At 38.2% G+C, this 14,287-nt stretch overlaps 1 pseudogene; it reads right to left on the bottom strand.

The window, feature by feature from the left end:
* Positions 1-3,726: 3,726 nt before the first annotated feature.
* Positions 3,727-12,884, bottom strand: LOC110543048 (protein DENND6A-like; annotated as a pseudogene).
* Positions 12,885-14,287: the final 1,403 nt, after the last annotated feature.

The following is a 14,287-nucleotide window of genomic DNA, read 5'->3' as shown; positions in this document are numbered from 1 at the left end:
GTGTTTCTCTGTCATTCGATATTTCTCTATTGTGAATTCTCTGTTTAGCTCTGTACCAATTTTTTTTAATTGGGTTAATTGATTTGTTGCTTTTTAACTTCTTGAGTTCTTTATATATTCTGGATACTAGCCCTCTGTCAGATATAGGGTTGGTGAAGACCCTTTTCCAATCTGTAGACTGTCGTTTTGTTCTTATGACAGACAGTGTCTTTGCTTTACAGAAGCTTTTCAGTTTCATGAGGTCCCATTTATTGATTGTTGCTCTTAGAGCCTGTGCTCTTGGTGTTCTGTTCATGAAGTTGTCTCCTGTACCAATTGAGTTTAAGGCTTTTCCCCACTTTTTCTTCTAACAGGTTTAGTGTGTCTGGTTTGATGTGGAAATCTTTGATCCACTTGGACTTTAATTTTGTGCAGAGTGATAAACATGGATCTATTTGCATTGTTCTACATGTAGACATCCAGTTACACCAGCACCATTCGTTGAAGATTTTTTTTTTTCCATTTTATGGTTTTGGCTTCTTTGTCAAAAATCAAGTATCCATAGGTGTGTCTGTTTATTTCTGGGTCTTATATTCGATTCCATTGATCCACCATTCTGTTTCCATGCCAGTACTATGTAGTTTTATTATTATTGCTCTATAGTACAGCTTGAGATTAGTGATGTAGATACCTCCAGATAATATGTTACTGTACAGGATTGTTTCAGCAATTCTGGTTTTTATTGTTTTTCCATATGAAATTGAGAATTGTTCTTTAAAGGTCTGTAAAGAATTGTGTTGGTAATTTGATGGGACTTGCATTGATTCTGTTGATTGCTTTTGGCAGGATGGCCATTTTCACTATATAAATCCTACTGATCCATGAGCATGGGAGATCTTTCCATCTTCTGATATCTTTTTCAATTTCTTGCATCAGAGACTTGAAGATTTTTTTTTTCCCAAAGAGGTCTTTCACTTGCTTGGTTAGAGTCATACCAAGGTACTTTATGTTATTAGTGGCTACAACACAGGCTGGAGAGGATGTGAAGAAAGTGGAACTTTCTTCCATTGCTGGTGGGAATGTAAACATGCACAACCACTTTGGAAATCAGTCTGGCACTTTCTCAGACAATTAGGAATAGTTTAGGAATTAGGAATAGCTTCCTCAAGATTCAGCTATACCACTCCTAAGCATATATCCAAAAGATGTTCAAGTACACAACAAGGAAATTTGCTCAACCATATTTGTAGCAGCTTTATTTGTAATAGCCAGAACCTGGGAACACCCCAGATGTCCCTCAACTGAAGAATGGATACAAAGATTGCATTACATTTACACAATGGAAAGGCAAATGGGATAGACATCGGAAGAGGGAGAAAACAGGGAACAGAGCCAGATCATACCACAGTGGGCCTTTGAAATTTTCTACCCAGCAAGATATCAAAGCAGATGCTGAGACTCATATCCAAACTTTGGGCAGAGTGCAGGGAATCTTATGAAGGAAGCAAAGATAGAACAACCTGGAGGGGACAGGAGCTCCACAAGGAGAGCAGCAGAACCAAAAAATCTGGGCCCCGGGGTCTTTTCAGAGACAGACACTCCAATCCAGGACCATGCATGGAGATAACCTAGAACCCCTGCAGAGATGTAGCTCATGGCAGCTCAGTCTCTAAGTGTGTTCCCTAATAAGGCGAGGGAACTGTCTCTGACTGTCTGACTGTCTCTGACATGAACTCAATGGCAGGCTCTTTGATCTCCTCCCCTTGATGGGGGAGCAGCCTTACCTGGACACAGAGGATGAAGATGCATCTAGTTTTGATGAGACCTGTTAGGCTAGGCTCAGATGGAAGGGAAGCAGGACTTCCCCTATCAGTGGACTGGAGGAGAGGCATGGGAGGAGATGAGGGAGAGAGGGTGGAATTAGGAGGGGATGAGGGAGGGTGCTACAGCTGGGATACAAAGCGAATAATGTGTAATATTAAAAAAAAAGTATTCTAGCACTCTGCCCAAAGTTTGGCTATGAGCCTTAGTATCTCCTTCAATACCCTGGTGGGTAGAGATAATCGGATATTAGCCATAAAATAAAGAATAAACATACTAAAAGCTACAGTCCTAAAAAAGCTAAACAAAAAAGAGGACCCTAAGGCAGATGCTTAATCCTGTATTTTTTTCCACACCAAACAATATTCTATTTTGGCAAGGTAGTACAAACAAAATGAAAACAAACACACAAAACCTTAATGTTGACTTAAACAAAAGTTCCTATGTCAAACAATAACAGAAAAAGTATACTGAAAATCATTAATTTAGGGGCAAGTATCACTCTGCAAATAATGTTGAAAATTAAACTTAAAAGCTGGGCATGATGGCCCATACCTGTAATCCCAGCACTCAAGGAACACAGAAACAGTCTGACCTCTGTGAATTTGTAGACAGCATCATCTACAAAAGTGATCCCAGGACAGCCAACTCTAAACAGAGAAACCCTGTCTTAGAGGAAAAAAAAAGAAAGAAAATTAAACTTAAAGTCCTAAAGTAATTATTTTCTGAATAGCTTATGAATGACATAAAAATAATTATTTTTTTAAAAAAGCTGAATGTGATGTTCATAGTGATAATGTCTTCGAAAGACCTTAAAGCTAATTAATTTATGCAGGCCCAGTTAATAAAAGCAAAGAGAAAAATCAGCTCTTCCATAGCTGGAACTACATATGCTGCCTTGTTTTGGAGAAATTCGTAAAACTTAATTTTGAAAATGGTGAAAAAAAATGTGAAATGAAAACCTACATGAAAATTTCAAATACCAGCCAATAAACACAATGTGAAACAAGAGACACTTTCCAGCAAATGTTAACTTGACATAATGCCTTTAAAGTTACGTATCAAGATTAAATTGAAAAAGCTTCACAATTAGCAGATGGACCCTGTGAAACGTATAGGATAATGGAAGGTGCTACATAAGCCTCAGTTATATCTAACTATAGCTGGAAATTTCAGTTTTTCCATCGTAAGAAGACAGCCAGTGTGGGCAAATATTTTGATATTCCCCTGAGTTTCAACATACTGGACAAAGGAGCACCAACTAAAAAAATATATATCTGCAATGCCAGCACAGCAGTTTGGAGTCACTTATATTGATGGTCCACGGGTCTCTCCTAAGAGCACTTTAGAACATGATTAAAAAGATGCAAATGCCTTTTGCTATTTCCCTGTTGTGGAGCCAACCACAGAATGCACTGACAATGTCTGTCCACTCAGTTTTTCCACCGGTATCTAGTGCTTGTTGTTGTTTTCTATGCTGCTGCCACGGTGTGTCTGGATGAAATGTCAGGATGCTTCCTGGCTCACAGTCCTTTTTGACTGGAAAGCCTGGTAAGCATCATGTCACGTCAGTCTAGAGCATCATCCCTTGCAGGTCCTCTTGCAATGCTAGGATAATGGAATCTATACGTGTCCTTAACTTCTCCGTAGTGTAAGGTTTCACGGGTAAATTCTCTTGGTCAATCTGCAACAACTTATTTTTCAGTTTCAATACAAGATCTACTGTTTCTACTTCTGTGGGTTTATGAATCCAGAGAAGGAGGTCCTCTTCTAAAAGAGCTTCTAGATGAAGTGCATCCAATTTTTGTGTCATTTGTTTCCATCAGGTCTTGAACTAGCTATCAAAAATTCGGAGATTTTGGAAACTGCTGGTAAGGCCCAATCCTATTGCCTTTTATTCCAGATGTGAGCTGAGGCCTCATTTTCTCATGTGTTTTCATAAATTCTTTTGGGCAGAACTGTCTTAACTGGGATGGAAACTTCCATAGAGAAATACTTTTCTGTAAAGGCATCAAACTTGTCATGACGTGTGGGAATGCGTACCTTCATTACTACTCCCATGATAGGCAGATGCAGTGTTTTCCCTTGCATTAGGGCTGGCCATTGGTCAACATCATTATAAGCTGCTTCCAAGTAAGGTTCATTTTTTTTTTCAAAATACTCTGGTGCTATCTGTTTGAGTATGGTGTGAAAAAAAATGAATATAAGGTAATTTGCTGATGAAAACCAATGATTTCTAAAAGTAGCCTCTTTTAAAAGTCTTATTTCCAACTTGTTGAAAATATATGTATAGATCCTTGTTGGTATAATGTTCTTTTGAAATGTACACAATTTACCCTTGTTCATTCAAATGCTGATTTCTCTCTCCTACTCTCTGGTTTCAATCCGGACATTGCATTGTGATACTTTATCTAAGCATCACCTGTCTCAACTTTGTGTAAACATGACAAAATAGAACAAACAGCCACAATGTTGAGCAATAGAGAGGAAGGAGTAGGCAGGAGAGGGGAGGAGCCAGAGGACAGGAAAGAGTGAAAGGCAAAGGGCAGAAGGAGCTGGGAACAGAGGCAGGATCTTGGAATGATGTGGAGAGATAGACAGGACCTAATATATCACTAAAAGCAAATATAATGTGGGAAATCTAAATGTTAGTAAACTATGAGGGCTTGGAGCTTTAGGATGGAACAACTATTGCCCAGCATTGTGTTCTAGGTTAATTAAATAAATCCCAGTATCTGTGTGGTGATTTGGTTATAAAGCTGTTTAGGATTAACAGCAGCTTCACCAGAAGATATATCAATAGTAAATATGAATAGTCACCTACAATAGATCCATAAAAATATGCAGGATCTTTCTTTACATAAACTGGTAAATCTTTGTCGGATTGAATAAGAAGTCTCCTCCCAGAAGACTGGCAGAATCTAAAACAAAACAAGACAACCTGAATTTAGGTCTGCAAAAGACAAATAGCAAATATTATTATTTTTTCTTTATCAGTAAGTTTGGAGTACTGAGGATAAATTACATCCACCGCCTGCCCAGTTCCAGGTTGAAGCCCACCACACAAACGCAATGTAGCCAGGCTGAGAAGCCATCCCATTGGAGCTGGCCCTGGCGGCCATCATCCTCTTCATAGTCCTCCAGCAGGACTCCTGCTGCCACTGTAAGGGCCATCTTCTTATGCCCCTGGGACCTGGCCTTGTCCAACTACAGGAACCGGCCGAAAGAGAACTAGGCACTCTCTGTCCTGTCAAGCTGCCTCCAGAATTTGTCCCAGAAGGAAAAACAGAGTTAGTTAAAGATATTGGCATAAGTAGTAAAACTAATAAAAGCATGTCAACTATGTAATGGATAAAGTTTCCTGGCACCTTTCATGTATGGTTTGATTTAGGAGGATTTCATTGTGTTACTATTTCTTTTTTAACTAGCCATTACTTTTTATTAGGACATGTTACTTGTATGAAGTAAAGAATTTCAGGGCCTCTGAAACACTCTACTTAGCAGTGTATCAAAGCAGATGCTGAGACTCATAACCAAACTTTGGGCAGAGTGTAGGGAATCTTATGAAAGAAGGGGGAGTTATTAAGACCTGGAGAGGACAGGAGCTCCATAAGGACCAAATATATCTGGACACAGGGGTCTTTTCTGAGACTGACACTCCACCAAGGACCATGCATGGATATAACCTAGAACCCCTGCTCGGATGTAGCCCATGGCAGCGAGAGCATCCAAGTGGGTTTTTCTAGTAAGGGGAACAGGGACTATCTCTGACATGAACTCAGTGGCTGGCTCTTTGACCTGAAGAGACCTGAGAAGCTAAGGAACGGGAGGAGGACCTCCCCTATCAGTGGACTTAGAGAGGGACAAGGAGGAGATGGGAAGGTGGGATTGGGAAGGAATGAGGGAGGAGGCTACAGCTGGGATACAAAGTAAATAAACTGTAATTAATATAAAAATTAAAAGAATTTCATTACAACATACAACTAACATACTTTGACTGTGTTCATTACCTCAATTACTGTTTCTTATTAAACTTTTTTTTCCCTCCCTTCTTTGCCCTTCCACATGCCTACAATTTCATCTTTAACTAAGTAAAAAAGAAATCAAATATTGGCAATTTCTGTTTTGACCTATTGTCATTTTACCCTTATATTTAATCTGATATTCAATCTGATATGATCTTTACTTTTCAAATTTTACATTCTTCATTTATTTGCTTTGATTCATATTAGAATTTTTATATTTTCTTTTATTCTATTTTTATTTTTTTTGAAAATAGATTTCTTCATGATATTTACTTTTCTTCATTATTCCAGTAGTGCAAACATAATTTAATTAAGATAAGCTCAATTGTTTGTATGTATGAGTTCCAGGGAGCTTAAATGAAGGTGTATAACATTTGGCCATAATAGTTTTATGCCTAAACATATTACAAAACAAAAGAATTTTCCATGGGCTTTGAGATGAAAAAGGACAGAATAAGTAGTTGATGTTTGCATAGATTTTGTATCATTTTCTGGTTCCGATTTAAGACCAAAGAATTATATTTATTACCCTAAGCTTTAAAAACACTCAGTACATAAGCATTAGCTTAGAAAACCCTAAATTGCTTTTTAAAATGGTCAAGCTAAAATAGAAGAGAAAACACAGTTTTGTGCCCAATGTACAATTACACAATTACAGAACTTATATGCTTGCAGTTGGATTTACAAAAACTCCTTAATGTACTAAAGTATGGTCTAATTGCTCACTAGTAAAAGGGGGAAACACTCTCTAATTAGATAAATACCTTTTATAGCAATCTTAGTAAACACACTCTATTTACAAATGGGTAGTAAAGAGTTGGGAATGTGTGATCAATGCTTATTTTCACCCTGTTGTTCCTATGGGGCAGGGTCAACTTGGAATGTAGGATTCTTGCCCAGAGCTGCCCAGCATTCCAGACTAAGAGCTCTAATCACTTCTTTAGTCAACAGCATTCAAGAGATGAAAGGAGGCAATGGTTTCAATTTTTCCCCAGCTAATTGAAGTCAAAATAGTAATTGACTCTTATTTGCTTTCCCAACACATCCTCTGGGAATAACCTCAGGGTCAAAATAGTTCTCAGAGTCCCTAAATCTTTCTCCAAAACAGAACCTGTTTTTATTAGTTGAAGCTGAAGATCTTGTAAGGCCTCTTATTCTAAAACACTTAAAGCAGCTGCCGTCTCTTTAGTTGAGTTGCAGGTGCTAGAAATTGTTGCTATGGTGTCACTAAGGTCTGAGTTCTAGTTCCTAGTATCTGACTAATCCATTATGAAATCTTGATTGTATCATGGAATTTCTGAGTTATCTCCATGTTCCCACCTGTAAATTAAGATGTTGGGTTAAAAATGTTCTCTTAACTTCTCATAATTCTATATTAGCTATAAAGTAGACTCCCATAAAGCATGCCATGACGCACCTTGTTTCTAATTTTACAAAGAAGCCTTTCTGATTCCCCAGAAGAACTTTAAGCTCTACAATTTTCTTATCGTGGATATATCCTTAATCTATATCGAGTAGCTTTTTATTATGAACCTTTAGAAAAAGGGCTATAATTTACTCGTATCTGTTAGGTAAAAACAACAAAAACTCCATTTCCATTTCTAGTAGAAGTTGGGGCGGACAAATTCCAAATTCCAATGAAGTATGACAAAGTGATGAGACTAAAGAGCTGGGAAGTGGGTTATTTTGTAAAGCCTAAGGACATGAGTTCTAACTCCCAGAATCATGTAAAACTGAGCATGCTAGTGTTTATTTTCCATCCTAGTGCTCCTAGGGAAGCATAGATGGCAGAATACCAGAAGCTTGTAGGCCCTCGGGTCTCGAGTTCATAGCAGTGAAAAGAGACAGATTCAAACAAGGTGAATATCAAGAAGAAAAACTTGCGGTTGTTCCCTGATTTCATCTGCAATCCTTCTCACCCATGTTCCCACCCTCGCACAAGAACATGCACATACTTATCATTAAGGAGATGGAAAGAGAAGAGAAAGGGGAGGGGAAAGAATGGGATACATATAAATCTACACTGGGTTCATGACTCAAGACTATCCATAACTCCATAACTCCTGGTCCAGGGCATCTGACTCTCTTCTGGACTCCATGGGCAACCACAAGCACATGCCCACATGTACATGCTCACGCACACATTTACTGGTTTTAAGAAAAAAAAAATTCTAGTTTGGGCCCGCTGAATTGTGCTTACCAGAGAGATGAAATAAATGGTAAGAAATAGAGGCAAGTCATTGTAAATCAAGGGAATGTAAAAGTCAAGGACTAAAAAGCTAATGGTAAAAATAAAGGTTACTGTGAGAAACCGAAATGGTTAAAGATGGAGTGAGTTTTGTGTTCCTGCTATCACCCCTAGAGTGAAGTAGTTGTAAGTACGCTTAGATGGGAAGACTTTCAAATAAACTAGTTTCTAGGGTTTGGATTCTTCTGTGTCTTTTCTGTGATATCTGTGTGCCTTGGTAGAGGCCTCAGGAGATTCATCACATCTGCAGCTTAGTCTCAGATAAAACTCCGTATGTACATGTTTGAATCTGATTTATTCTGCCTGAACTTAACTAAATTTATCTCACTTTTTTTAAATCTCATATGAGAAAGGTAATGTGTTCTTAAAACCCTAAACAAAAAGCAGAAAAACCAAAAACTACAATTATTAAAAAAAAAATCATGCATGTTAACTGTAGAAAATTTGGACAATAAAATAATAAGATTATAACTATAGTTTACCACCATTACTTTTCTGTGTTTTTGCTGAAACATTGTTGTATAGTTAAGATTATGCTGAATTTGCAGAAAAAAATATTTAAGCCTGTAAACATAATATTCTTTTTTTTCTCATCTATTTATTTTATTCACTTTACATCTTTGTAGCACATTCCTTCCTCCTCTTCCAATCCTACCCTCTCTGTCTCCCCCCTCCCCTTTTCCTCGAAAAGAGGAGCTCTCTTTCCCATCCAACCCAGTTCATCAAGTTGTACCAGGACTGAACATTTTCTCTTCCACTGCCTGTGGCCTGTCAAGGCAGTCCTGCCAGGGGAAAGTGATCTAAAAGCTGGCAAGTGAGTCTGTGTCCAATGCAGTCCCCACTTCCTTTACTAGAGGACTCACGTGAAGCCTAAGCTGCCCATCTGCTACATCTTTGTAGGGGCCTAGCTCTAGTTCTTGTATGGCTCTTGGTTGATGCTTCAGTCTCAGCAAGCCCCTCTGGGCCCTGGTTAGTTGGCTCTGTTGTTTTTCTTGTGGAGCTCCTGTCACCTCCACTAGTCTTCTAGTAAAGGGAAGGGACCACCAACCCATCCACAAAACTTTGACCAAAAATTTACCATGCAAAAAATTATATATCTTAATTTTTCTTTTACTGAAAATGGTACATTCTAAAAAGTTTTATGTGTGCACTATAGTTTACCTAACAATGATTTAAACATCCTAGCTTTCTTATATTATGAATATTTCCATGGTGACTATTAGTATGTAATAAATTGTTTTTCCTATCTTTGCTTATGTATTTGAGAAACTTCTCAATGAAACAGTTCTAGGAATAAAATTATTAACATTTTAAGAATAAAATTTAAATACTTATAAATATATATCCTCAAATCAGTTCCTTCCAAAATAATATCAATTTCTTATAAAAAGCCCTATAAGGCACTTCAAAATAATATCCTTTAATATTGCAATGATCAATCACCACAGTTAACTGCATTATCTCAGCTCTTATTGTAGAAGGCTTTTTGTGTGGGCAAAAGTCACTGCTTAAGAATATCTAAATGACTATTAATGATGTAATTTGTCCATAATCATCTTTCTAAAACTTGCAGCCTCAGACGACTTCAGGTACTTTTCTAATTACTCAGATGCAATCCCTGTCCTTAAGGATTTTATAATCTAGTAGGGGCATAGGGAACTAAATAGGTAATTTTAGTATGATGGTACATTATAATACCTGGAGACAAACAAAAAAAGAGAAAAATATCAATGACAGGTGAAACAGCATTATTAAAGGCATGGAGATCAAAGGTATAAACCAAGTCCAATGGTGCACGGCTGTAATCCCAGCACTCAATTATTTTTTTTTAATTTTTTTAATTTCTTTTTTTTTATTTATTTTATTTTTTTTATCAGATACATTTTATTAACTCTGTATCCCAGCCGTGTCCCGATCCCTCATTCCCTCCCAGTCCCTCCCTCCCTCCCTCCCTCATCTCCACCGTGCCCCTTTCCAAGTCCACTGATGGGGGGGACCTCCTCCCCATTCATCTGATCCTGTTTTATCAGGTATCTTCAGGACTGGCTGCAAAGCCCTCCTCTGTGGCCTAACAGGACTGCTCCTCCCTTCGGGGGTGGGGAGACCAAAGAGCCAGTCATCGAGTTCCTGTTAGAAATAGTCACTGTTCCCCTCACTTTGGGAAACCAATTGGTTACTGAGCTACCACAGGCTACATCTGAGTGGAGGTTCTAGGTTATATCCATACATGGTCCTTGGTTGAATATCAGTCTCAGAAAAGACCCTGTGACCAGATATATTTTGGTCCTCATGGAGCTCCTATCCTTTCCCCATCATACTAACTCCCCTTCTTTCATATGATTCCCTGTACTCTGCCGAAAGTTTGGTCATGAGTCTTTGTATCTGCTTTGAAAACACTGCTTGTTAGAGTTTTTCAGATGCCCTCAGTAGACTCCTGTCATACGTTCAATGCACATCCCATCTGTCTTTCTAAACGAGGATTGATCATATTACCCCATGTCCGCTCTCTTGATTATCTTTCAGAAACAGGATCCAACATTCTGTTGCATCCAAGAAACACACCTATGCAACAAAGATAAACACTACCTCAGAGTAAAGGGCTGGAAAAATGTTTTTCAAGCAAATGGTTCCAGAAAACAAGCTGGAGTAGCCACCCTAATATCTAATAAAATAGACTTTCAACCCAAGTTAATAAAAAAAGATAAGGAGGGCCACTATATTCTCATCAAAGGAAAAATCCACCAAGAGGACATCACAATTTTGAATATCTATGCCCCAAATACAAGAGCACCTACATTTGTAAATGAAACAATATTAAAGCTTAAATCACACATTGATACTAATACCTTAATAGTGGGAGACTTCAACACTCCACTCTCACCAAGGGACAGATCAACTAGACAGACACCAAATAGGGAAATAAAAACACTTACAGAGTCCCTAAATCAAATGGACCTAATAGACGTCTACAGATCTTTTCATCCAAACTCAAAAGAGTATACCTTCTTTTCAGCACCGCATGGAACCTTCTCCAAAATAGACCATATAGTTGGTCATAAAGCAAGCCTCAACAGATACAAAAAGATTGAAATAATCCCTTGTATTCTATCTGACCACCATGGACTAAAGCTGGACCTCAACAACAACAGAAATAACAAAAAGCCAACACCCACATGGAAACTGAACAACTTGTTACTCAATGACAGCTGGTTTAAGGAAGAAATAAATAAAGAAATTAAAGACTTCCTAGAATTCAATGAAAATGAAGGCACAACATACCCAAATTTATGGGACACATTAAAAGCAGTGCTCAGAGGAAAATTTATAGCATTAAGTGCCTTCAAGAAGAAATTTGTAACATCACATACAAGCACCTTAATGACCCAACTGAAAACCCTAGAAAAAAAAGAAGCAGATACACCCAAGAGAAGCAGACAGCTGGAAATAATCAAACTCTGGGCTGAAATCAATCAATTAGAAACAAATAAAACTATTCAAAGAATCAATGAAATCTATACACCTAAAAAAGATTTTTTCTTTTCTTTTCCTTTCTTCCAATTCTTTTCTTTCTTTCTTTGAAAAGCATATGAACTTGGAAATGGTGGAGGGTTTTATGCCAGGCAAGGCTTGGATCATAGAGGGCTTTAGATGCCATACTCAGAAGCTCACCTTATTCTCCAGGCAAAGGGAGATACTTGAGATTTTAGTTAGCCCTTATAATAATTCTTTCGAGTGTGGTGGAAGGATAAGTGTATTTTCAGTGCAGCAATACTGGAAGCTAGAAGACAGTCTTAAGACTTGTAATCTCTATCTGAGAAACAGTAAACATTGAAATCAGGGAAGCAGCAATATACAAGTGTGGGGGGGGAAGAAAAGAAAAGACAGATGCTGATGCCAACATAGCAGTAATTGATAACTGAATATGGGGGCAAATGTTGAAAGAATAATTTTATTGTCATAACGACAGTAAGAGTTATGAAGAGTCTGTATTGATCAGGATAACTGCAGAAGAGAGATACTGAGGGATGGGTTGAAAGTAACAGAGTATAAACACTGGATACTCAAAAGTTCAGCAAAAACTAATACAGCCTTCACACAGAGAATTTCACTTCACTCGAAGTTTAAAAGTGAAGGAACTCAAGCTGCTTTGATAAGTTCAATGAAGCTTTTCTATGTTTGGAGGAGCACAAACTTGTATTTGGAGGCAGTAAGTCTTCTTCAAGAGCATAGAAGAAACACAGATTACTAGAGAAGAAACCAAAATTACATAAAAGGAAAGAAAATTAATGGAAGGAAACAGTTCAGAGTAGATGTGAAGAAGCTGTTGAGTCTGAATGAAAAGAGTAGACTCTCCTGAACTGCAAATTTCATGATAAGAGTCCATAAATGATCTATTCCTAATGCCAACTGCAAGTTTGGATGTTTCCTAAAAGCATCCTAGAGGTTTAAATATTCAGTTGAAAGCTGACAAAACTCACAGACACCTATTATATTTGGTTATGGCTCATTATCTAGAAAGAATTTAAATTAAGAAAAACCAAAGACACACACACCTGGCAGAGTAAGGGAAAGGCAATTTCCAATCATAAAGTTACAACTGCTTTAGGTATGTTACCTTCCCAGCATTTGTGTGTAAAAATATTCAGAGTATTGCCCACCTGGGAAGCTAAACAAGCTCAGAGTTTGTATTGGTGCTTTGTTACAGAGGGAGGCATGATTTGTTGATTGATTGCCCACAAGTTTGAAATCATTTCCAGTTTCCCCCTCCCTGGAAGTTGTTTCCAGGGACCTACCTTGTACAGCAAAGGCATTCCTACCACTCCAGAAATTCCAATGGCTTAGCGCTTACCTCCCAGAAAGGCAGGGACAAAGGCCAGGCTTCTGTATTAAAAGGCCAAATACCAAGCAGTGGGACTGAGATACCGTTTTTGTTTTGTATTGAGATGTCCTTTGGTTTTGTATTTATTTATCTTTGAATGATTTAGGCTTAAGCATGCTTGCATGACAAATGGTAAAGGAAAGCTTCAAGTCTGGAGAAAGAAGACAAAGTTAAGACGGCAAGATTCTTGAGAAGGTCAGAAAGGATGAATCTGCACAGAAGGACAACAAAACTGACAGTCTCCTTCAGTACATCAGAAAAAAGGATGTAGACTGAATTGAAGACAAAACATATGTACAAGTTTTGATCAGTGGCCTATTTTTTTAATTGAAAGTTGAATTATTTGCTGAGAATAATGGTCCAGGACAAAGTAAGAAGCATGAAAACAATTAACATTCTCGGAAAAAAATTGCCATGAACCAAAAAGACCCAGCAAACTGCTAGTGTTAAGCTAAGGCTCTGTTACACACACACACACACACACACACACACACACACATAGTAATGTTGGGGTCTCATGCATTGGAGTGCATATGGAGGTGGAGGACAATTTTGTGGAGGTAATTGTCGGCATCTAATTTTTTGTGGGGCTGGGGATGAAACTTGGGTTGCCAAGCTTGTATGCCAAACATTTTGATCCACTGAGTCATCTTACCGGCCTTCTAGACCTCTGGTATTTGAACATTGATCACCTGGAGTTTTTACTAACACTAGTATGCATGGCTTTTTGATGACTACAGTGATGAAGCTTAGGTTTAAAGGGTTCTGATGAAGAGAACCGGAAATGACATTTTGCCATGTTTTGAATTACTATCCTCAGTGACAAGTCAGAGGCTACAGGTCATCTCCAAATAGCACCCATAAATGGTTCAAAATGAACAGATAGAACTAGGCCAGGAGGAGTGGAGAAGACAAGAATGTATAGAGAAGCACAAATAAGAATGGGGATCTGCAGAGTCTGGAATTTCAGAATTAACATAGGACAAGATAGCTGCCATGGTACAGTTCACACTCGTTAGTATTAAATATTGAGTTCTTAGGCAGGTATGCTGAACACAGCACTCAGGAGGTTGAGCCAATAGAATTGTGAGTTTCAGACCAGCCCGGGCTACATGGCAATAGCTGTTTTAGAACCAAACTGATGGAAAGGACATGGAACTCTTGAATATTCACCAGTAGTGTACCTTGGAGTGCTCTGTGTTGATTCATGGATATCAGTCTTTAGGCTCAGCTGTGTCAGGCTAATGGCCTTGGGACTGGGACCTTAAATAAACTCAAGGCCAACAAATTTATGTTAGTCACCATTGACATTTAAATTGTGACAAGAAACCCTCT

The sequence above is a fragment of the Meriones unguiculatus genome, chromosome X, assembly GCF_030254825.1.
Source record: "Meriones unguiculatus strain TT.TT164.6M chromosome X, Bangor_MerUng_6.1, whole genome shotgun sequence".
NCBI classification, from domain to species: Eukaryota; Metazoa; Chordata; class Mammalia; order Rodentia; family Muridae; genus Meriones; species Meriones unguiculatus.
This window is presented reverse-complemented; position numbering and strand designations above follow the sequence as displayed.